General features: G+C 36.5%; 1 protein-coding gene across 2 annotated transcripts in view; it reads left to right on the top strand.

The window, feature by feature from the left end:
- The window catches only part of RGL1 (ral guanine nucleotide dissociation stimulator like 1), a 266,774-nt gene that overhangs the window by 30,969 nt on the left and 212,646 nt on the right, over positions 1-23,159 (top strand). The window lies entirely within an intron of this gene.

The following is a 23,159-nucleotide window of genomic DNA, read 5'->3' as shown; positions in this document are numbered from 1 at the left end:
TCAGTACCATTACCACCTTCCATTACCAAAACTTTCCCTTTTCCCCAAACAAACCCTGTTGGTATCATTTACTTTGATACCAACTTAACTTCAGTAAGGATACACAAACTATGTTACTGAACCCCTCCCCCCATCTCTATGTAGATTCATGTGTTTATACATTATGAGTCCCAAACCACTAATTTATCATTATATTTTATACATTTGCCTTTTAGATCCTGAAGGATGTAAAAAAGTAGAGTTTCAAACCAAAAATGCAATAATACTGGCATTTATATCTACCCATGTTGTTACTCTCACTGGAGAGCCTTATTTCTTCATGTGGCTTTGATCTATTGCCTTTTGTTTCAACCTGCAGAACCCACGTTCGTATTTCTTGGAGGGAGAGTCTAATGGTGATGAGTTCTCTCAGATTTTGGCTATCTGGGAATGTCTTAATCTCTCTCTCATTTCTGAAAGATAGTTTTGGTTTACAGCAGTTTAAATATGGCATCCCACTGCCTTCTTGCCTCCATAATTTCTGATGAGAAATCAACGTTTAATCTTATTAAGGCTCCCTTGTATGTAATACATTGCTTCTCTCTTGCAGCTTTCAGAATTTTCTCTTTTTCTTTGGCATTTGTGTATTTTAAGGCTCTATTTATCCCAGAAAGGATCATGTTCTTTTAATCCATTCCTGCGGGTATAGACCTGTTGTAGGTGGGACCTTTTGATTAGGTTATTTCAGTTGAGATTTGACCCGTGTTATTCAAAGTGGATCTTAATCCTCTTACTGGAGTCCTTTTTAAGAGGATAAAGGACACACAGAAAACCCAGAGAAGCACACAGAAAAAGCAACAGAGAAGCTGACAGACAAGGACACACCCACAGAAGCTGAGAGAGGAAGCCAGAAGCTGGAAGCAATGAAACCCAGGAGAAAAGGAACAGCAGATACCACCATGTGCCTTGTTATCTGACAGAGGAGCCCAAGCTCACCAGTAGCTGGTCTTCAGAGAAGGTATTGTCCCATTGCTGCTTTAATGTAGACATTTTTCATACCTAAGAACTGTACGCTTGTAAGTTAATAAATTCCTGTTGTAAAAGCCAACCCATTTCTGATTTATTGCATTTCATCAGCTTTAGCAAACCAAAACAGCATTCAACAGTTTAATTATAATATGCTGCAGTGTAGTTCTATTTTGGTTTATCCTTTTTGGAGTTCATGGAGCATCTTGAGTGGGTATATTAATGTTTTTCATTAAACTTGGGAAGTTTTCAACCATTATTTCTTTGAATATTCTCCCTGCCTCTTTCTCTCTCTCTCTCTCTCTCTCTCTCTCTCTTTTTTTTCCCTTCTGGGACTCCTACAATACATATATTGGTATGCTTTGCAGTATCCCACAGGATTCTTAGCTCTATTGACTTGTCTTTATTCTTTCCTCTGCTCCTCAGATGGAATGATTTCAACTCTCTTATCTTCAAGTTCACTGTTCTTTTCTTTGCCAGCTTCAATCTACTATTGAATCCCTCCAGGGAATTTTTAATTTCTGTTACTGTGGTTTTCAGTTGTTTGTTTCCTTTTCATGTTTTCATCTCTATATTGATGTTCTTTTCATGTATTTTTTCCCTTCATGTATCATTTCCCTGATTTCCTTTAGCTCTTTGTCCATGTTTTCTTTTAACTCTTTCAGCCTCCTTAGGTCCATTTTTTAAGGTCTTTTTTTTGTATGCCCCAGGTCTTGTCCTCCTCATTGATGGTTTCTTTCTTTTTCTTTTTTTAATTGAAAAGTAGTAGGTTTACAGAAAAATCATGCAGAAAATACAGAGTTCCCATATATCCCCCTATTGTTAACACCTTGCATTATTATGGCACATTTGTTACAATTAATGAAAAAATATTATTATAATTATACTATTAACTAGTATAATTATGGTTTACTTTAGGGTTCCCTGTTTGTGTTGTATAGTCCTGTGCTTTTGTTTTTAACTTTAATTCTAATAGCATATATATACCCTACAATTCTCCCTTTTAACCACATTTAAATATATAATTTAGTGCTGTTAATATGTTCACAGTGTTTTGTTTCCATCACCATCATCCATTACCAAAACTTTTCCATTATCCCCAATAGACTCGATATAATTTAAGCATTAACTCCCCATTTCCTACCCCCACCCTAGCCCCTGATGAGCTATATTCTAGTTTCTGACTTTATGAATTTATTTATTGTAATTGTTTAATAACAGGAGATCATGCAATATTTGTCCTTTTGTGTCTGGCTTATTTCACTCAACATGATGTCTTCAAGGTTCATCTTGTTGTTGCATGTATCAGAACTTCAATCCTTTTTATATCTCAATACTATTCCATTGTATATTTTGTTTATCCATTTTGTTTATCCATTCATCAGTTGATGGACATTTGGGTTGCTTCTATCTTTTGGCAATTGTTCTTTGATAGTTTCTAATGCTTTAATCTTCTTCTTTACCAGGGCTGTCACTTCCTGTTTCTTTGTATGTTTTGTAAGTTTTTGCTGAAACTTACACATTTTGATATTTTAATGTGTTATCACTGGGATTTAGATTCTGAGGCATCTGTTTCTTAAGCTTATATCCAGTGAATGCTATGACAGGGCTTTCCCTGAATGTCAGAGGCTAACAAAAGAAGAAGAAAAAAAGGAGGAAGAGGGGAGAGGAGTGGGAGAGGGTGGGGGAGGGAGAGGAGGAGGAGGGAGGAAGGAGAAGAAGAAGGAGGAGAAGAAGAAGAGAAGGAGGAGGAGGAGGAGGAAGAAGAAGAAGACCTTTCCCAGTCTTTGCAGATTGACCTGTATAAGTGCTCTCCTTCATGTATGTATAGGAATACAGCTGATGTTTCTGGCAAAGAGGATTTTTAAAAATCAACTTTATTGAGGTATAGGTATAAGTTATTTACACTAAAGTGAACCCATTTTAATGTACAGTTTGATGAGTTTTGACAAATATATACATTAATGTTACCACTCTACAATAAAAATATAGAATATTTCCATCAATCCAAAGAGATCCTCCATTCCCCTTTCCCATCAATTATCCTCTCCCATGTCTTCATGAAAGCACTGTGTGTTCGCTGTCATTATATATTAGATTATTTTTTCCATAATTTTATATATATGGAATCATAAACTATGGACTCTGACTTCTTTTGTTCATCACTCAGTATAATGTTTTTGAGATTCATTCATGTGATGGTGTCTGTCAGTAGTTTGTTCCTATGTAATGCTGAGTAATAGTCCATTGTATGGATATATTATAATTTGTTTATTCATTTGTTGATGGACATTTAGATTGTTTCTAGTTTTGAGCTTGTGGTGGATTGAATTATTTACCTCAATTTAGTCATGAGACATCAATTAGACATTCTTGGTCTTGATCTGCATTCCTGTGGGTGTGAACCCATTGTAAACATGATGTCTTGAAGATGGTATGTTATTTTAGTTAAGGTGTGGCTCAGCGGAATGAGAGTAGGCCTTAATCTGGATTTCTGGAGTCCTTTATGAGAAGAAGAAATTCAGACATAGTAGGAGAGAATGCCATAGGGAGTAATCAGAAGCCAGGAGTCAATGGCACATGGAAGAGAGAAGCGAGGACATTGCCATGTGATGGAAAAGCCAAGGAACCCAAGGCTTGCTGGCCAGCCAGAATGCTGCTGACTCTGGGATGAAACCATAAGCCTTCTGGCCTTTGAAACCTTAAGCCAATAAATTACTATTGTTTAAGCCAACCCATTGTGTGGTATTTGTCATAGCAGCCTGGGAAACTAAGACAGGGCTGTTATGAAAAGAGTTGCTCTGAATAAATCTTTGTGTTGACATATGTTTTCATTTCTCTTGGAGAAATACATATAAGTGGAATTGCTGTGTTGTATGGTAAATGCATATTCAGCTTTCTAAGAACTGCCAAACTGTTTTCCAAACAATTGGAAATTGGAGCATTCCAGTTGCTCCATATTCTTGCCAAAACTTGGTATTTGTAAGTGAATGGAAGTATTTTAGCATATCAATTTGGAAAGAGTAGGTTCTTTTAAGTTTGCCATTTGATGGGAAGGGAATGACAGTGGATGGAATTCTGTAGTACTCTGTTTTTTTCAATTGTATAGCTAATGACCAGTCAATCTCTAAGGACACCATACTTATCAAGAAATTTGATATTTAGCTCATCACTGCTTTCAGTCCCTGTTGTTCCAGCCTCTTACAAATAGAGTTATTGTAGGCTCAGTTCAACCTGTTCCTCCATGTAGGGCAGAATATATGGGAGCTGAAAGTATCATGGCCATAGACTCAGTGGGGTTATGGTGAGCTTTGAAAATCCTCTGAGTGGTTGCTAATAGAAGTCTCTTCTAATTGTTGTCCCTTAATAGATAATTTATCTTTTCTCTCTGATGACTTCTAAGAAACTCTTTTTGCCTTTGGTATTTTATAGTTTTACTATGATTTGTTTAGCCAAAGATTCAGTTTTATTTATCCTACTTGAAACCTGAATCTGGTGATTCTTGTCTTTCATTAATTCTGCAAAATATTTAGCCATTATCACTTGAAATCTTCCTCTCCTCAATATTCTCTTTGTACTTCTTTTGGAACATCTATTAGGTATATGTTGAACCTTCTTGTTTATCCTATATTGCTCTTAATTTCTCTGTTGTAATGCCCGTCATTCATCTCTCAGTGCTAAACTCTGGGTAATTCCTCCAGATCTATCATCTAGTTTTCCACTTCTTTCTACAGGTCTGTTAGTCTGCTATTTAATCCACTTATTGAGTTTTGAATTTCAATGATTACATTTATCATTTCTAGAAGTTTTATTTTATGCCTGTAATTGCCTATATTTTCCTGTTTTGGGCTCTCTGTTTATCTTTATTTTTAAGTGTTCTTATTATATAATCTGTGAGCCAGTTCAATGTATTATGTCCCCCAGAATGCCATTATCTTTGATGCAATCTTGTGTGGGCAGACATATTAGTATTGATTAAATTTTGGAATCCTTTGGGTGTTTCCATAGAGATGTGATTCAGTCAGCAGTGGACAAGACCTTTGGATGGATAATTTCCATGGAGGTTTTGCCCCACCCATTCAGGGTGGGTCTGAATTAAATTACTGGGGCACTATATAAGCTCAGACAGAAGGAACAAGCTTGCTACAGCCAAGAGGGACACTTTGAAGAATGCACAGAAGCTGAGAGAGTAGCTGCAGATGAGAGACAGTTTGAAGATGGCCGTTGAAAGCAGACTCTTGCTCTAGAGAAGCTAAGAGAAGCAAACACCCCAAAAGCATCTAAGACTGACATTTTTGAGGAACTGCAGCCTAGAGAGGAACATCCTGGGAGAATGCCATTTTGAAACCAGAACTTGAAACAGATGCTAGCCATGTGCCTTTCCAGCTAACAGAGGTTTTCTGGACACCATTGGCCATCCTCCATTAAAGGTACCTGATTGTTGATGTTACCTTGGACACTTTATGGCCTTAAGACTTTAACTGTGTAACCAAATAACCCCACTTTTATAAAAGCCAGTCCATCTCTGGTATTTTGCATTCCGGTAGCATTAGCAAACTAAAACAATCTGTAACATAATTCTATTATCCAAACTTCTTGGGGATCTAACCCTGTGTTTTGTTATTTCTGCCTACTCTTACCTAATTGGATTGTTCGTTTGGGTGTTGTTAAATTTTGCTTTTAACTGACACTTGGTAGAGATCCTGTGTGTCTTGCACTGAAGGCTTATTTCACCAGGGCAGTGGTTTCTTGTGCATTAGAATCATCTAGTGTTCCTTTAAAAGTGAGGATGGCAGGTTGAACCCCAGACCAATGAACTCAGATACTCTGGGTGTAACAAGGCACCAGTGTTTCTTAAAGCCCCCCAAGTCAAGGCTAAGAAGGACTGCTTAAGGGAGAATTTGCCTACAAGTATGTTTCTAGTCCTGGGCCACTTTAATTACTGTAGCCTTGTAGTAAGTATTGAAATTGGAAAGTGTGAGTCCTGCAATTTTTTTTTTTTCACTATGGTTTTTGCTATCCAGGGCCCTTTGCCATTCCATATGAATTTGTTTCTTGGCTTTTCTATTTCTGCAAAAAAGGCTGCTAGAATTTTGATCAAGATTGTGTTGAATCTGTAAATTACTTTGGATAGTGTTGACATCTTAACAATATTTAGTCTTCCAATCCATGGACAGGGAATGTTTTTCCATTTATTTAAGTAGTCTTAAATTTCTTTCAGCAATGTTTTGTAGTTTTCAGTGTACAAGTCTTTAACATTCTTGGTTAAATTTTTTCCTAGATACTTTATTTATTTTTTTTGATGCCATTTTAAATGGAATTGTTTTCTTAATTTCCTTTTCATATTGTTCATTGCTGATGTATGGAAACACAACTGATTTTTCTGTGTTGGCTGAATCTGTTTATTAGCTCTAGTAGCTTTCTTGTGGATTCTTTGGGATTTTATAAATATAGGATCATGTCATTTATGAATAGAGATAATATTTTATTGAGCTATGTTCACATACCATACTACAGTCATCTGAAGTGTACAATCAGTTGTTCATAGTACTATCATATAGTTGTGCATTCACCACAATCAATTTTTGAACATTTTCATCACTCCAAAAAATAAAAAAATGAGAATAAAAATAAAAGTAAAAAAGAACACCCAAAACTCCCCATCCTCCCCACCCATCCTATTATTCATTTAATTTTTGTTCCCTTTTTCTACTCATCTGTCCATACACCAGATAAAGGGGGTGTGAGCCACAAGGTTTTCACAATCACACGGTCACACATATAAGCTATATAGTTATACAATCATCCAAGAATCAAGGCTACTGGATTGTAGTTCAACAGTTTCAGGTATTTCTTTCTAGCGATTTCAATACATTAAAAACTAAAAAGGGTGTATATATAATCCTCAAAAATAACCTGCAGAATGACCTCTGGACTCTATTTGAAATCTCTCAGCCACTGAAACTTTGTTTCATTTCTCTTCCCCCTTTTGGTCAAGAAGGCTTTTGAATAGAGATAATTTTACTCATTTTCCAATTTGGATACCTTTTATTTCTTTTTCTTGCCTATTTGCTCTGGCTAGAACTTCCAGTATGATGTTGAATAGCAGTGGTGAAAACAGGCATCTTTGTCTCATTCTTCATCTTAGGGAGGAAAGTGTTCAGCCTTTTACCATTGAAGTTGATGTTAGCTGTGGGTTTTTCATATATGCCCTTTATCATGTTTCATATATGCCCTTTATCATCCCTTCTATTCCTAGTTTTCTAAGTGTTTTTATCAATAAGGTCTGCTGGGTTTTGTCATGCCTTTTCTACATCAATTGCAAGGATCATGTGATTTTATTCCTTCATTCTATTAATGTGGCTTATTACATTGATTTTCTTATGTTGAACCACCCTTGCGTTCCTGGGATAAAGCCACTTGGTTAGGGTGTATAATCCATTTAACAAACTGTTGGATTCAGTTTGCTGGTATTTTGTTGAGGATTTTTGCATCTATATTCATCGAGGGTATTGGTCTGTGATTTTCTTTTCTTGTGATGTCTTTATCTGATAACATTGGCTTCACAGAAAGAGTTATGGAATGCTCTCTCCTCTTCAATTTTTTGGAAGACTTTGGGATTGGTACTAATTCTTTTTTGAATGGTAAAATTCACCAGTGAAGCCATCTGGTCCTGGACTTTTCTTTGTTGGAAGTTTTGATTATTGACTCAATCTTTTTACTTGTATTGGTCTTTGAGATTTTCTATTTCTTCTTGAGTCAGTATGTTTCTAGGAATTTTCCCATTTTATCTAGGCTATCTGATTTGTTCGCATACAATTGTTCATCCTATCCTCTTATAATCCTTTCTGTTTCTGTAAAGTCGGTGGTAATGTCCCCTCTTTCATTTCTGATTTTAGTTGTTTGCCTGGAACATTTTACTATCAACTTTTCAGTTCTGAATTCCTGAACAACGTAAGTAGTACAAATTTGAGACCTGTGTTTTTTTCCACCAAGAGCCTAGGCTCAAATAGACAGGTTCCTTGTCATCTCTTTTTTTTTTTAGTGAGTAGTCCACTGAGGGTTTATGGTGGTGTGGAGGGGCTCAGTTCCACGTCCTCACATTGAACAAACCCAAAGCTTCATCATCCATTTCTACTTGGCTGTGAAAACCTAAGTTTCCTGGTTACCAGTATCAATAAATTCCCTCTGGGCAGCCTAAATCTCAGTGCCAGTGTAGCACTTCTATGTTTATATTTTTTCCTTGGCTTTGGTTCTTAGATTTTCCTTACTTCCATGTGAGCTTAGCTATGTATTTAGAATCTTTGATACATTTTATCCAATAATTCTAGGTTTTCCTGTGTATTTCAATCACAATATTGCTGGAAATAGGAGTCTTGCTATGTCTGAGTCTGGGCTTCCAATGCTATGTCCTGCCCTTTGGATTCATCCCCCTGGTCCTGATGTCTAGTTGAAGCAGTGTTAACTTGCTGTGTCTTTTGTTATGGTACATTGGATTTGCAAGCATCCATCTGGGTGACAGGCCTCTGGAGCTTCTAGGTGTTTCCCTCGTCTGCTCCTGGCCTGGACTTGACTTTGCCTCATTCCAACTGGTCTGTGTTGCCAAGGTCCCAGCATGCTTTGAATTTCAACCTACCTGAATTACATCAACCTCTATTCTTATTTTACTGTTTCCTAGTCTCTGTCTTCACTGACTTGACAAACTCAAGTCTGGTTTCAATTTATTTCCTGGACTCATCTTTCCACAAAGGACTTTCTGTCCCCTGATTTCAGGTTTTGTAGCAGGGTTTATAGCAACGTGGGAATGAGTCCAATTCAGGATTCAAATTTCAAGAACAGCCAGATGTCTTAGCAAACAGTTCTAACTTTCCACCTCATTTAAAAAACATTTAACTTATTGAGTATATAATTTCCAGACTTTCTATTACATCTTGATAATATTTGTACATGTAGTATTAATTGATGATAAATACTTGAATCACTCATTTTGTTCAAAGGAGGGAGTTTACAGTTGAGGATACCATTTTGATTTATTTTCATTTGTTTAATTCATGGGTAGTCATCTCCCTATTTACCAAATAAAACCAGCTGTGGTTGGACTGTGGCTGTTAGAGTCAACACTTTCACTCTGAGATCCCATAAAGAAGCTGGGATTGGTTAAAAATATCCAGAGAACTCTCAGCAGTCTGGGATGGATCATTTGCTCAAGTTTTGACTTTCCTATCTCTTTTAGGAAGCCCTGCTAAGAGCACCACTGAGGCATCAGTCTTTCTCAGAAAGCAACTGCTGCCCTGTGCCAATGGTGTTAGCTTTTAGTTATGGATGTGGCTCTGAGGATTAAACAAGGTGTCTGGGGGCAAGAGAGCACATTACCACTGGTAATGAGCCCACCGTGAGATGAACCAGTAGAATAAATGGCTGGTGGTGGTCAGTAGTCTAGTAGACTCTTTAATCAATAAATTGTAGCCTTTGGGGTTCACATCAGTGCCTTCTTTTCAATAATTCTTTTTTTCTTGTTTGAATTTCCGTTATGCTTTCTCTTTCCTTTCTTGGCAATATTCTTAAAAGGATTTAGGAGGCTCTCCCAGCAGTTGCCTTTGAAGATTGTTGCAATGTGTGTAACTGTCAAAAAGGATTGACCAAACTCTCTTGAAAGCTATTTTATACAAGTCTTGTCCATCTCAGCTTTTCTGTTCTCATCTGATCATCCCGAATGATCTGAAGGGAAACCATCAAAGCTAATTATGGAACCCAGAGTGATTTTAAGATATCTTGTTTCCTTCTTTTTCTTATGCAGGTCACTAAGGAGTCTTGCACTCTGTATGAACCCAATTTACATTTTGGTTGATGTGGGGGATGTAGAGTTTAAGACTGTATTTTAACGGCAAACCTCTTTAATATTCTTAGGAGATGCCTGAATTCTATGGTTTTCTTTTTTCCCTTCTATCTCTTTGTTCTCCCTCTCCCTCTTTTTTCTCTCTCCCTCTTACCTTCTCCTCCCTTCCTCCCTCACTTCCTTCCTTCCTTCCTTCCTGCCTGCCTGCCTTCCTTCTTCTTTCCTTTCTTCCTTTCTACCATCTTCTTTGGTACTTTGCAATGTACCTAAATCTTTTGGAAGAGGGACATCATTGAAGGGAAAGTATTATTATTATTATAAAAAATATAGTTTAGGATAATGAAGCCTCAGGTTTGGGAGGAACCTTAATATTCCTCTATTTCAACCATTTAACTAATATTTGCATCTCTTCCATTCCATTTATAGCCCCTGATGGGACATCTACATCACCTCCAGTGATGGGGAACTCTGTCCTGAAATAACCCATTACAACTTTGAACAGCTCTGGCTGTTGTTTATGTTGAGGTAAAATATACCTCCCTGTAAAGTCTATCCACTACTTTTAGTTTCTTCCCTTGGGAATTCATAGAGCATTGTTTTTCAAAGTTCAGGCTGAATTACTTTAGTAGGTTGTGAAATAATTTTAGTTGGATATGACAAACATTAAAGGAGGAGAATAAGAAGGAGAAGAAGAAAAAAGAATAGAATGGGAGTAGAATAGAATAGAAAATATCAGAATATATCACAAGCAGTAACTTTCTTATGCTTGTGTGTCTGGGGGACATAATACATTCAAACTGGCACAGATTCCAATACTCAAAATGTTCGAAAGCTGCTGGATAGCTGCATGTCTAAGTTTTCTTCCCTATTTCTATCCAAATAGTTGAGCTGTTCTTATGCTCCACCAAGTCTTTTCTTTTCTCAGCTCAACATTCCCATTTCCTTCCACTCATCCATATGTATCATGGTCTCATATCTTCTTGCTGTCTTGAATATACCCCATTATTCCCAGTTTGTATGAAAAATATGGACCTGGAATTGAAAAATGTGTCCGTATTTGTGTTCTCCCTGAAACAGAGGCAAGCAGGACTCTCCTCTTCCTAGCTTACAGAACATACTTCAGTGCACTTGGTTACCGCCTGAGGTTATCTCAGATGTCAAATGTGCAGACCCAGGGGCCACTGGCTCTAGTCTGTTTTTCTAGTTAGTATAAGCCTTCTGGTAAGCTGAGTAGTAATCTCAGGCAAGTTATTTAATGACTCCATGCCTCAGTTTCCTCATCTGTAATAAAATGATAATAAGCACTCATAATATTTTTGTGAGTATTAAATGAGTAAATGTAAATAAAGGACTTAAGAACAGGGCCAGCCATATAGTAACCACTTAGTGAGCTAACATATTTTTAAAGCAATTAGAGCAAATGGTTGATCCACTGAACTTTTATTAACTAAAATGCTTAGCACTTTTCACATGTACTACACATAGTGTGACCATGTGTCGCAGTTTGCCCAGGGCAGCCCCAAATTACATCTGTTGTCCTGCCATAATTATTAATAATGCTGCCTTTCACTCTCAAGTGTGGCTCCGAGAGTACCTGGGTTTCATCATTCTAAGCCAGATTTTTGTAGTAGGAATAATAATTTCCCCGGTTATATGCCTCTCAAGCTAATGCCACATCTCACTCTTGATCGGTTATGTACTTCTGCAGAAGACCCTATCTTTTATCCTACTAAAACTTCACTCAGTTCTCTGCCCACTCTCTTCTCTTCCTCATCCTTGCCAAGTGACAGAACCAAGATTCAAACCAAAGCCTGCCTGACTCCAAAGGCTAAGCTTTTCTCTCTGGTATCCACTACCTGGGCTTAATTTGGCCCGTCATTCTGTTTTGTGAAGACCTTAGGATTCTGGTTCAGTCATTCCAGGTATTTACTAATCGTCTCAACTTCATATTATTCACAAAGCTTTCATTCTTTGACCTAACAAATATTTATTGAACTTCCACAGGATGCCAGACATGATTCTAGTAGCCAGGGATGCAGCAGAGGACAAGCTGGTAAGTCCCTTAGGGAGCTTCTTTTAAAAGTGCTTTGTGCCTTAATTCAAGTGCAGAACAGGGCTTAGAAAAAGCCTTGTGGCTGGCATAGGATACTTCCTTTCAGATTTGTATGTATCTATTAAGAAGTCAGTTTGGTAATCATTTAACAGGTGACAAGTCTTATCTATTTGTAGTATCACTAAATCACTTTCTTGTTCAAAGGAAAGTGTAAACTCATTGTCAAAGGTCTTTTTCTTGTTATTCAGTATTGGTCATATTTCCAAGATTAATTATTCTGCTGTGAAAGAAGGAAACAGTGTTATTTGTCTTAATTTATACTCAGTGACTCAAAAGTGACTCCTGGTGGCCTTACAGCCTTATTTAAGTGCCCACATATTTTAACAGTCTGTTCTAGAACATTGTCGTTTGTGGAACTTACTTTCTCTACCATTTTGAAAGTAGGAACTTTCCTTGTCTTCAGCAGGTTTTTCTCTTGTTTGCTAAGATTCCTTAACGATAACGGAAACTGGTTCAATCATCTCCTTTGCTAAGTTCTCTCCACATTCTAGATTGTGTTTTAGACAAAGCACAGGTGACTTAAGCTTCTTTAGGGAAGCTAAGTGCTCTCTTAAAATCTTACCCATCTTTGGGTTAATTCCCTTTGGTGAATATATTATTTAAAATCTTCACTCTAAATTGGAAAATTTAATAGTTGCTGTTTATTGAGCTCTTACTCTGTGCTACGAACTGTTGTAGGCATTTTACAAAAATAGCTCTCTTAATAGCCTGGTATCACCAAGAGATAGGTATTATCTTCATTTTAGGCATGAGGAAACTAAGGTCACACGGGTAGTGAGGTGTAGAGCTGGAATTTGAACCCAGTTTGTGATGCCAGGGTGTTTGGAGAATGAGTACCCTCAGAATTAAAAACAAATTGGATGGAGGTTTTTGATAAAAGAACCTTCCAAAATGGAAGGTTTTCTTCTGATGTGATAAAACTAAGTTTACATTTGTTATTTATTATTTCACTGATGTCTTATAGTCCTTATTTAAATATTAATTATTTTACTTCCGTAAAATGAATCATATTAAAGCAAATATAGATGAGGAGGAACTTTGGGGAGAAACAGTAATAATTTGAGGAAAACTGTGCAATTTATTTTCTTGCAAAATATCCCCATTGTCTGCTTTTCCTCATAAAAAGGAAGTAAAGAATAAGTGCAGATGCGTAACCTTCTAGGAAGTGAAACCATTTGCTTTTGGTAGAATAAATTGTTGCACCAAAGACCAAAGTGCCTTCTTTTGAATTATTTTCTCACTCTCCATAAAATCATATTCTTCCCTGCCATGATAGGAGTTTAGTTTTTATTGGTTTATATCAGGCTTACTTCCGAAAAGGATTTGAGTTGATATCAGTTTCTATTGACTTATCAGCAACATTGAAAGTATTGTTTTATATTATTAATATTACCTATTACTAAACAGTTGTTCCTATAAAGACAGGGAGCTGCATGTCTTCTGTTCACTGCTGCATTATTAGCATGCCTGGTATATTGCCACATTAATTGAATATGTAAATGAGTTGCTGAATGGCAACGTCCATGTTAGCTTTGAGATTTTTTTTTTTAATCACTTGTATTTTCTTTTTGTGTTAGTGAGTTGAGAAGTTGCTCTGTATGTCTTATAAAAAGTGCAAGATTCTGTGGGGGGGGCAGGGATATTTTGTGAAGTCTGAAAGGGCAAGGTTACTTACTAAGACTTTTGCTTTTGCTGAAGACTCTGTTAGCTTGGTGGAGATCCAGTCTCCTGGCGCTGCGTGTTATCTGAATGAGAGGAGGTGTGGGGGAAAGCATTGGTAGGGTTGAGCCAGGTGACCTTTCTGTCAGTGCCCCTTTACAAGCCTGATGTACTTACAGGAACTGCTGGGGTTGGACATTGGCCATATTGAAGCTTCTCACTCTTAAGTAGAAAGACCAGAAGACTTCAGTTCCCAAAGTGGACAGAAGAGCCTTTATATATGGGTCCTGAGCACATCATGGAGATGAAAGCCTGAACCCATAATTTGATCCTCATCCCCCCTGCAGCTGCCCTCAGCATATGAGTGGCAAATTGCGTGAGCAGAAATGAAGACTGATGCTTTCCTTTGGAGAATTTTGCATCTTTCTATTTAAGTTATAATTCTCATCTGAGAGTACACTAATGCATGATTCAAATATATTTACCTTTACATTTGTTTTTATATTTATATGTAGTTATATATTTAAAACCCTGAGTACTTGATTTGGAGTAATAGCAATTAGGGAAAGGTATATGGTAAGGTACAAAGCATTCTAAATTGGCTTGAGGAGTTAAAAAAATATTTAATGCTTAAAAATTCTTTAATAACGCAAGACTTTTAATAACAGATATTCCTAAATTTAACATAAAACCTGGAAAGGAAACCCGACTGCCTGTTTGTGAAGTGGTAGTGCCATCTAATGACATCTACCTTTGTTACAATTTAGAAGCTTCAGCATGGGTCTTGGGAGGTGGAGAAATTCTCCTCTATGTTCAGTGACTTACACAGACTGTAAGAAGTATTTTTCACCATTTTAAGACTTTGGGTTTGTATAATTAGAGGAGGCCTTCCTTTTACAAACATGGCAAAGAGTTCAAGGCCCCCTTAGTGTTGAACTTTTCACAACATAATTACTGATACAAATAACATTAAAAAGTACAGTTATAATTTCATAAAGATTACATGAAATATTTTCTGTAGTAGCAGCTCTCATTTAAAAGAAAACCTGGGATTATAGGTTAAATTGGATAAATTCATGACATAAATAGGGCAAGCAGTTATAGACAAGCAAAAACATTAAGAATATGGTCAACACTTTGTCTAGTTTATGGATGGATGTGTAGAAAAGTAGGGGAGGGAAACAGACAGACAAAGGTACCCAGTGTTCTTTTTTACTTCAATTGCTCTTTTTCACTCTAATTATTATTCTTGTTATTTTTGTGTGTGTGCTAATGAAGGTGTCAGGGATTGATTTAGGTGATGAATGTACAACTATGTAATGGTACTGTAAACAATCGAAAGTACAATTTGTTTTGTATGACTGCGTGGTATGTGAATATATCTCAATAAAATGATGATTTAAAAAAAAAAAAAAAAAAAAAAAGAATATGGTCAAATATTCTGACCTGTTTCCTTCATACCCATCTATGGTAATTAGCAATTTTGTGATCCATAGGTTTTCTGCTATTCTTGGAAATTCTTTCCAGCAGATAACAAGTATTGATGGATCCAATCAGAAAAAAATGTCTACCTATTCATTGAAGTCTATAATAGGTAAATAATGTGGTGTCTTTGAAATGTCTAAATAATTATATTTTAAAACCTCAGCACTTAAAAGGATGTTCAGTTGACTCTTATTTTACTTTTTACTTTGCCAGCACACATTCTTTTAAAGATTAGCAAGAATCATCATGTAGACAAGTTTCATCTGTTCTTTGGTACCCCAAGTCCCACACTGAAATTTCTTGAAGACTGTTCATGAGTTGTTATTTTTTGCCCATTGGGCAAAAATATGTCATGCTAAATCAATATTATTTTAAGAAATCACAGTTCTTTATTATATTACCCTTTTGTGTGTCTTTCTGATTATAAAAGTAATGTATGTTTATGATGAAAGTTCAGGTTTTAAGATAATAATTCACTATAAACTCAACCCCTGGAAATAATCTCTGTTAACAGCTTGGTGTATTATATTATTTTTAGCTGCTACATTTAATGAAGATCTTTTCACTTTCTGATGTGCCACTAGTAGGGGAATCCCATCTTCATATCCCTGAGTGGCACTTTCTTCTAGTGAGTTTGCTGGCAATTTGTTTTGTTCCTCTGCTAAGGTAATCTCATTAACATGATCAGGAAACGGGTTTTCTTTCCTGGGTTTACTGTTTCTGTCTTTCCATGTTTTTCAATTTCTTAGGAGCTTGATAACACATATTTGTATAGTGCTATGCAGATTTCAAAAGGACATTCAAATATTCATCAACCCTCTCTCAGTAGCAGAGTTGTAGAAAGGTTGAAGATTTTGCCCATGTTAGCTGGTAAGTGGCAAAGCCGTGATTTGAACCCACCAACCCCTCCTGATTGCACATAATCCTCAAGTGAACTCATCTGGTCCCATGACTTAAATACCATGTGTATTCTGATGACTCTCAAATTTGTATCTCCAGCCCTGACTTCTTTCTTGAGCTTCAGACTTGCATATCCAACTGTCTTTTTAACAACGTCACTTGAATGGCATCTCAAACTTGACTTAGCAAAAGAGAGAATCCTTGATGCCCCCACCCCTACCCTGTTCCTCCCAAGGTCTTCCCCCTACTAGATAATGGCATCATCAACAGCTCCATTTCGTTGGGCAAAAACCTTGGAATAATCCTCAGTTTCTCTCTTCCTCAAGTAAGACTTCAAATCCGTAAGTAAATGCTGAATATAGCTACTTTTCACCAACATATTTCTATCTCTCACCTGGGCTACTGTAATCATTTCCCAACTGGTTTCCCTGCTTCCACTCTGTCTTTCTCCTGTCTCTCTCCCACATTACACACTATACCATTACCTTATTTTGTCATTATAATTAACAATATCTTACATTATTTTTAATAATTTTTTAATTAGAGAAGTTCTAGGTTTATAGAAAAATCATGTAGAAAATATAGAGTTCCCATATAATCTGATATTATTTGTTGATTTGTTTGCTCCTGACTTACTTCTTTGGAATGTAAGCTCTGCAAGGCAGAAACTTTGTCTTGCACCACTGGACGTGGAACAATGCTGACAATAGTGGGCTCTTGTGTTGAATGAATGCATGAATGAAATCTGATGCTCTTTCAACAGTTGGTGATTCAGAAAAAAACACTCTTGTGCTAGTTTCTCAGGGCTCTTGTATACTTTTGAAAAACTTTTAATTATGTGTTCTTAAGACTGATGTTAGAGTCTTATAATCGTAAGTGTTTATTATCACTTGGGCCTTGCTACACACATCTTGTGTTCCCTGAGATCTTTCTGAGAAGTTTACTGTGGGAGTGTGAAAGGGTAACCAATTAGAGGGCTTTCTGGGGGAGACTTGGCCCAATAAATAAATGGGAAGAAATTTCTGCTGGTTAAGAAAGGCATTCAGGATGGTCTTCAACAGCTACATAAAAGAGAGCAATGAAAAAATGAATACAAAACTTCTTTATATGCTTTTGATTATTCTTCTTTCAGGAAGGTTAATTTTGAATAAAGAGGAAATTGACATGGTCTGATTAATAAATTTTTAAAGCTGGAAACTTAAAATGATGATCCAAATATCCTTAAATTATTTATTTGTTTGTTTAAAAAAAAACAACCAATGACCCTTATAAAAAATGGAAAAACAGAATGTAGGCAGGGTGGGTACATTGACCAGTCATCCCATATCTAGTATAGTGGAAAAGGTTTTTTTGTGTCAGCAAGATCTGAATTTTGATTCTAGTCTTGCCACTAGCTTGGCATCTGTCCTTGGGCACACCACTTCTGGAATTTCGGAAAGGAATTCTTATAAATATAAAGCATGATACAAATATAATGTATTATTTTCATTATCATTATCTTGCCATTCTAGTATAAGGATTCAAGTCTTTATTTTTCTTGCTGTTTTCAACTTGGGGTCCCAGGACTTCAATGGCTATGAAGAAAGGGACTGCAAATTGAACTCAGCGAATCACGGAACAACTCAAAATAGTACTAAATGACTTTCTCTGGGAATTTTTTGCTTGCTTGTTTAAATGCATGTTTATGTATGTCTGAGATTAACAATAACAATGAAAATGTTTTATGTAACACCTTCAGTGAGGCTTTATGTCTTTATTATAAATTTGTGAGCATCCTCTAGGGTCTCAAATATGAAGTCTTCTTTGGATGTATCTGGAGGAGAGAGCGTGAGGGCTCTTTGTACCTTTAAAAATAATTAAAGGCTCTAGTCTCTGAAAAAGTATGAAGTGTCAAGAATTGTACCTCTGAAACCAGTTGTTCTTGACTTTCTTTGTTCCAACTATTTTTTTAGCCAGATTATTAAAACATTTTACTACCATTAGTATTTCTTAAGTAAAATTAGTTTAGAAGTGTTAGTAGTTTTTCTTTTGAAATTGTAATGCAGGAAAATGAGCCTGAGACTGTATTATTGCATGCATTCTAATGACTCCCATTTCCAGATTTTGGAAGGCATGTTCCTAAATATTCTGGAGAAAAATAAATTTTTAAAAAGTCCAAGCAGATTGTTTTGTTTTAGAAACACTGAAAATGCAATATGTGAATCATATTTGGATTTTAAAGCAGGACATTAAACTTCACAGTAAAAGTGATTCCATGATGGTTAAAGCCCAAAGAGAGGGTTATAAAGCCAGCAGACACAGAAACTGAGACTTATTTGGAGAAGTAAATGATACAGGAATGGAAACATTGAATAAATAATTTTAAAACCATTTTTTTCTTGATGATATTTTATTCCTTAAGGCAAACAGAGCTTTGAAATTAAAATTGTTTAAAAATCTCTGTAAAAATGTGTAAGTCAATAAAATGAATATTGAGTCAGTCACATGTACTTCTTTCCAAATCCATAATTGATTTAGTACATTTGCTAGGCAATGCACCTTAGCAAATCTTTAAAAATGAATCCCACTTACTTATTCCAAGTAAATAATTTTGAAAGTGAGATGAGTTGGCCTTATTGAAATGGGGATTCATCCAGGGCTGACTAAGCATTTGTGCCTTCGCACTTGCTGTTACTTTACTAGGATGGCTTTCCCATCTGGAAAATTCATTCTAATTCTCTGTAAATCTTTCAAGAATACTGTTCTCTGTGATGACTTTACTGATATCTTAAGACAGATAGCTGCCTACTCCTCTGTGATTACTGCCTTATACGTACGTACCTCTGTTACTGCATGTAGCCCACCATAAGCCAATTGCTTACAATTCTGTCTTCTGTTTATCTCCAGGGCCCATCTCAGTGCCTGACATATAGTAGGAAAATCATTCCTTTGTTAAAGGAATGAACAAAGTGGTGAGTGACCGCCTCTGAGCCCTGCATTACCTACATTCCAGTCAGAAAGATGGTTCTTGGCTTCATCCTTTTCCTCCTTGGGCAAAGTAGAAGTGATAGGATAGAAGCTACTTAGAGGAAGGTTGAGCGAATGAGTGGGTCTATCAATCAGTGTATTTATTGAACTTCTAGCACTGTGCCAAATGCTGTGGGGAAAACTGTAGAGGTGTAAGGTATGCTGCATCTACTTTCAGGGGTTCATCAGTTAAGTTTAGACATATAACTTACCTGTATGATCATTCAAAGGGAAAATGAATGTTAAATTATAAGATTTGGCTTTTTATATGTAAGGAAGCCAGAAAAGGAAGAAAGCCATGTGAGTTGAAGGAATTGGGGAAGGATTCATAGGGGAAGCAGAAGTTAATTTGAGCTTGGCAGTATCAACTGAAGAAGGGTTGATGATGTGGAAAGCCTTGGGTCAGATGGGAGTTGAACAGTGGACTGTGTGTGGGGATTGGCTTGTGTAGCAGGATTTACCCTTGGGACCACATGCTGTTTGTTCACCCTTCGATGAGCTTTAGAGGAACTTTGAGCTCCTATAATTATTTGCAAAATGTTGCCTATATGTGTATACAGACAGTTTTCTAGGGAGAGGTATCAGCTTTCAAAAATGGAAATGGAGATTTTAAAAGTGTTAAATTTTGTACTTTTAATTTAAAATAGGTAACATAACCATTGGTCTCTTCATGAGGCCTTAAAGAGAGGGAAAAAGGAAGAATTCTGGGATAATGGATATAAGGGGAAAAGAGAGAGGAAGAACTTCAGGCTCATGCTTGAAAAGGCTAAATAATAATATAGGAACCTAATATTTATTAAATGATCTTTCCCTGAGAGTGTATCAGGAACCATGAAGTATCTTTAGCTGCTTATTGGAAGAGATCATCTAAGCAATGGAGGCCAAAATTCAGAGGCCAACACTGTCTGTTAGAGAGACTAACTACTGAGCTAAAAGTGAATGAAAATTTATCCCATTGTTGCCTAAATGGAAAAATACTGGATTCAAAGGCAGACTTGGACTCGGCTGGGATAGTTTTACTTGTCACTGTCTTTAATTTAATCAGTTAAATTGGTTTTCAAGGATTACTGTATTTAGCTTTTTGAATTTAAGGATTTATCTCTTTTAAAAATCTGAACTTCATCATGAAAATTAAGCATAAGGAACTTGACTTGGTTATTTGCCATGGTGGTAGACTCTTTTAATAGTGAATGCTCAATATATATAGAAAACAGATTGGGACCCTTTTCTGGCCTTTGCATACTGGAGGTTGACATACTGACATTATCAGGGACAGGACTGATGGATTTCCACTTCCAGTTTAGTGAACGTCTCACTATCATAAATATACTTGAAGTGATATCTCTAACCATCATATCACAATTGCTGAGTTAATTAGGAAGGAAAGAGACATATACAAAAAAATTCTGTTCATTTGTTCTTTGGCTTGTTCCAAAAAGGACTGCAGCAAAAAAAGAGTTTCACCTCTCACAAACATTGAGGACTGACAGTTTGGTATGCCGAGCTCTCTATCTTGGGACTTGCCCTTGTGAAGCTCATTACTGCACAGGAGAGGCTAAACCTGCTTATAATTGTGCCTAAGAGTCTCCCCCTGAGTGCCTCTTTGCTGTTCAGATGTGGCTCTCACTCTCTAGCTAAGCCACCTTGGCAGGTGAACTCACTGCTCCCCCCTCCACACATGAGACCTGACTCCCAGGGGTGTAATCTCCCTGGCAACACAGGATATGATTCCCAGGGATGAATCTGGACCTGGCATCATGCAATTGAGAACATCTTTCTGACCAAAAAGGGGATGTGAAATGAAACGAAATAAAGTTTCAGTGGCTGAGAGATTCCAAATGGAGTCGAGAGGTCACTCTGGTAGACACTTATGAATTATATAGATAACCCTTTTTAGGTTTTAATGTATTAGAATAGCTAGAAGTAAGTACCTGAAACTATCAAACTCCAACCCAGTAGCCTTGACTCTTGAAGATTGTAAAACAATGTAGTTTACAATGCGTGACAGTGTGATTGTGAAAACCTGGTGGATCACACTCCCTTTATCCAGTGTATGGATAGATGAGTAGAAAAATGGGGACAAAGGCTAAATGGAAAATGGGGTAGGATGGGGGGATGATTTGGGTGAACTTTTATTTTTTATTCTTATTCTTTCTGGTGTAAGGAAAATGTTCAAAAATAGATTGGGGTGATGAATGCACAACTATATGATGGTGGTACTATGGATAGTTGATTGTACACCATGGATGATTGTATGGTATGTGAATATATCTCAATAAAACTGAATTTAATTTTAAAAAAAGAGTTCTGCCAAAGAGCAAAAAAGTTGTGAGTTTATGTAAAGACATAGTGCAACAGATTTTTCTATAACTATACGATGATAAGGAATATAGTATTATTGAGAGAGAGAATAGATGTTTATATATCTCAATTATGTCTGAAACATCATTAAGCCATACTTTTACACTGAATTCAATTTAGACTATCTTAACAGTTTGATGAAGCTGGAAATTTGTTGATTCAGAGTTATAAATCTAAAAAGTGTATAACATATTAATTCAATACTGTTAAATTCTAATAGGATTAAAGTCAAGTATTAAAAAAATCTATGTAAATTCTCAAATCTTGTGGTTTTATAAGAAATGGAGTTGGAGTACTCAACCCCATATAGATTCAACGTAAAGGGCCACTTCAGTGGATTTAAGGCTGAAAGTTCAAAATGTATCATGATTTCTGTGGTGGTCTAATCTCATATATTGAACCTGGTAATAATATATATAATGTGAGAATCAGATAATATAATAAATATTTTAATGAGATATATAATATTATATAAAGTATATTATGCATAATATATAATATGTTTGTGAGTTCTTAATATCTTAGGTTTTTAAAAAAGTCATATAGAAGGTAGATACATATATGTGGGCATTTCAGATGATTGAACCACAAGCTGGGAAATGTAGTATCTTCAGAACTTGCCCCTTTCTAGGAGACCAAGTTAGAACTAGAAAGTGTGCTGGCCTAATCGGCCATTCCTGGGGCTTGAAGCCTGGAGGCTGGCCTAGTCAAAATAATTACCTAGAGATCCGGAATTAGATAGTGCACAGGAGTGAGTGCAATCCATTTCCAAAGGGGAGCGGTGGGTCAGACCTACTAAACCATGTACATCATGAGTTCTAAGAGGTGACTGTGGGGCAGCATAAAGGGAATTCAGGAGCAAGGTGAATGCAGGCTCCTGGGGGAATGAGGAGGCAAGGTCCAGGCCTTCATGAACAGGGTTGGGTTTCCTGGGTTGCCTGGCCCCAGGCTGGTGTTGACTGGAATTAAAGGTGCAAGTTCAGATGGTTCATCTTTTATAGTTTCATACATATTAACATAAAATCACATTTAGTTTGAATAGATTTTGATACAATGAGTTAAAATGACTGTTGTAACAAAATGTTTATCTCCCGAGCTATAAACAATAGCATTTCTAGTTCTGGGGGGTATTATGGAACAAAGAAACTATTAAAGATCTGTTTACAAAGAACAGATCAGTGGTTGCCAGAGTTAGGTGTGGGGTGAGGATGTAACTGCAAAGGGGAAGCCTGAGGGAGAGTCTTTGGGTCATGGAACAGTTCTGTATTCTCTTGGTGGTGGTGGTTATCGAATGTATTAAACTTCATAGACATTCACATAACAAAAAGTCAGATTTACTGTATGATAATTTTAAAAATACAAAAATATCAGCAGGGAAATAAAAAGATCTTTTAAATATATGAAAAGCAAATGGCAGAGCAAAGTAAACCAAAGCAGTCCTAGAGGACCACAGGAAAGTAGGAATCCTAAAGGTACATGGTTTGCATGTTTCTGAGCTCTTTAGGTTGGTGGAAGGCATACTTTAAAGATGTTGCATGGAAGTTGAAAATTATTTGGTCCACTACATTTTTTCTTTCCTTTTTAATGCAAATTTTATTGAGGTATATATTCACACACCATGTAATCCATCCAATGTATGCAATCAGTGGCTCACAGTATCATCAATAGTTGTGCAGAATGTTTTTATTACTCCAAAAAGAAAAATTAAAAATAGACATGAAAAAGAAAATACAAAACACTCCATACCCCACATTCCGTCCTGTTATTGACCCCTAGTATTAGTGTAGTACATTT

The sequence above is a fragment of the Choloepus didactylus genome, chromosome 2, assembly GCF_015220235.1.
Source record: "Choloepus didactylus isolate mChoDid1 chromosome 2, mChoDid1.pri, whole genome shotgun sequence".
Classification (NCBI taxonomy): Eukaryota; Metazoa; Chordata; class Mammalia; order Pilosa; family Megalonychidae; genus Choloepus; species Choloepus didactylus.
This window is presented reverse-complemented; position numbering and strand designations above follow the sequence as displayed.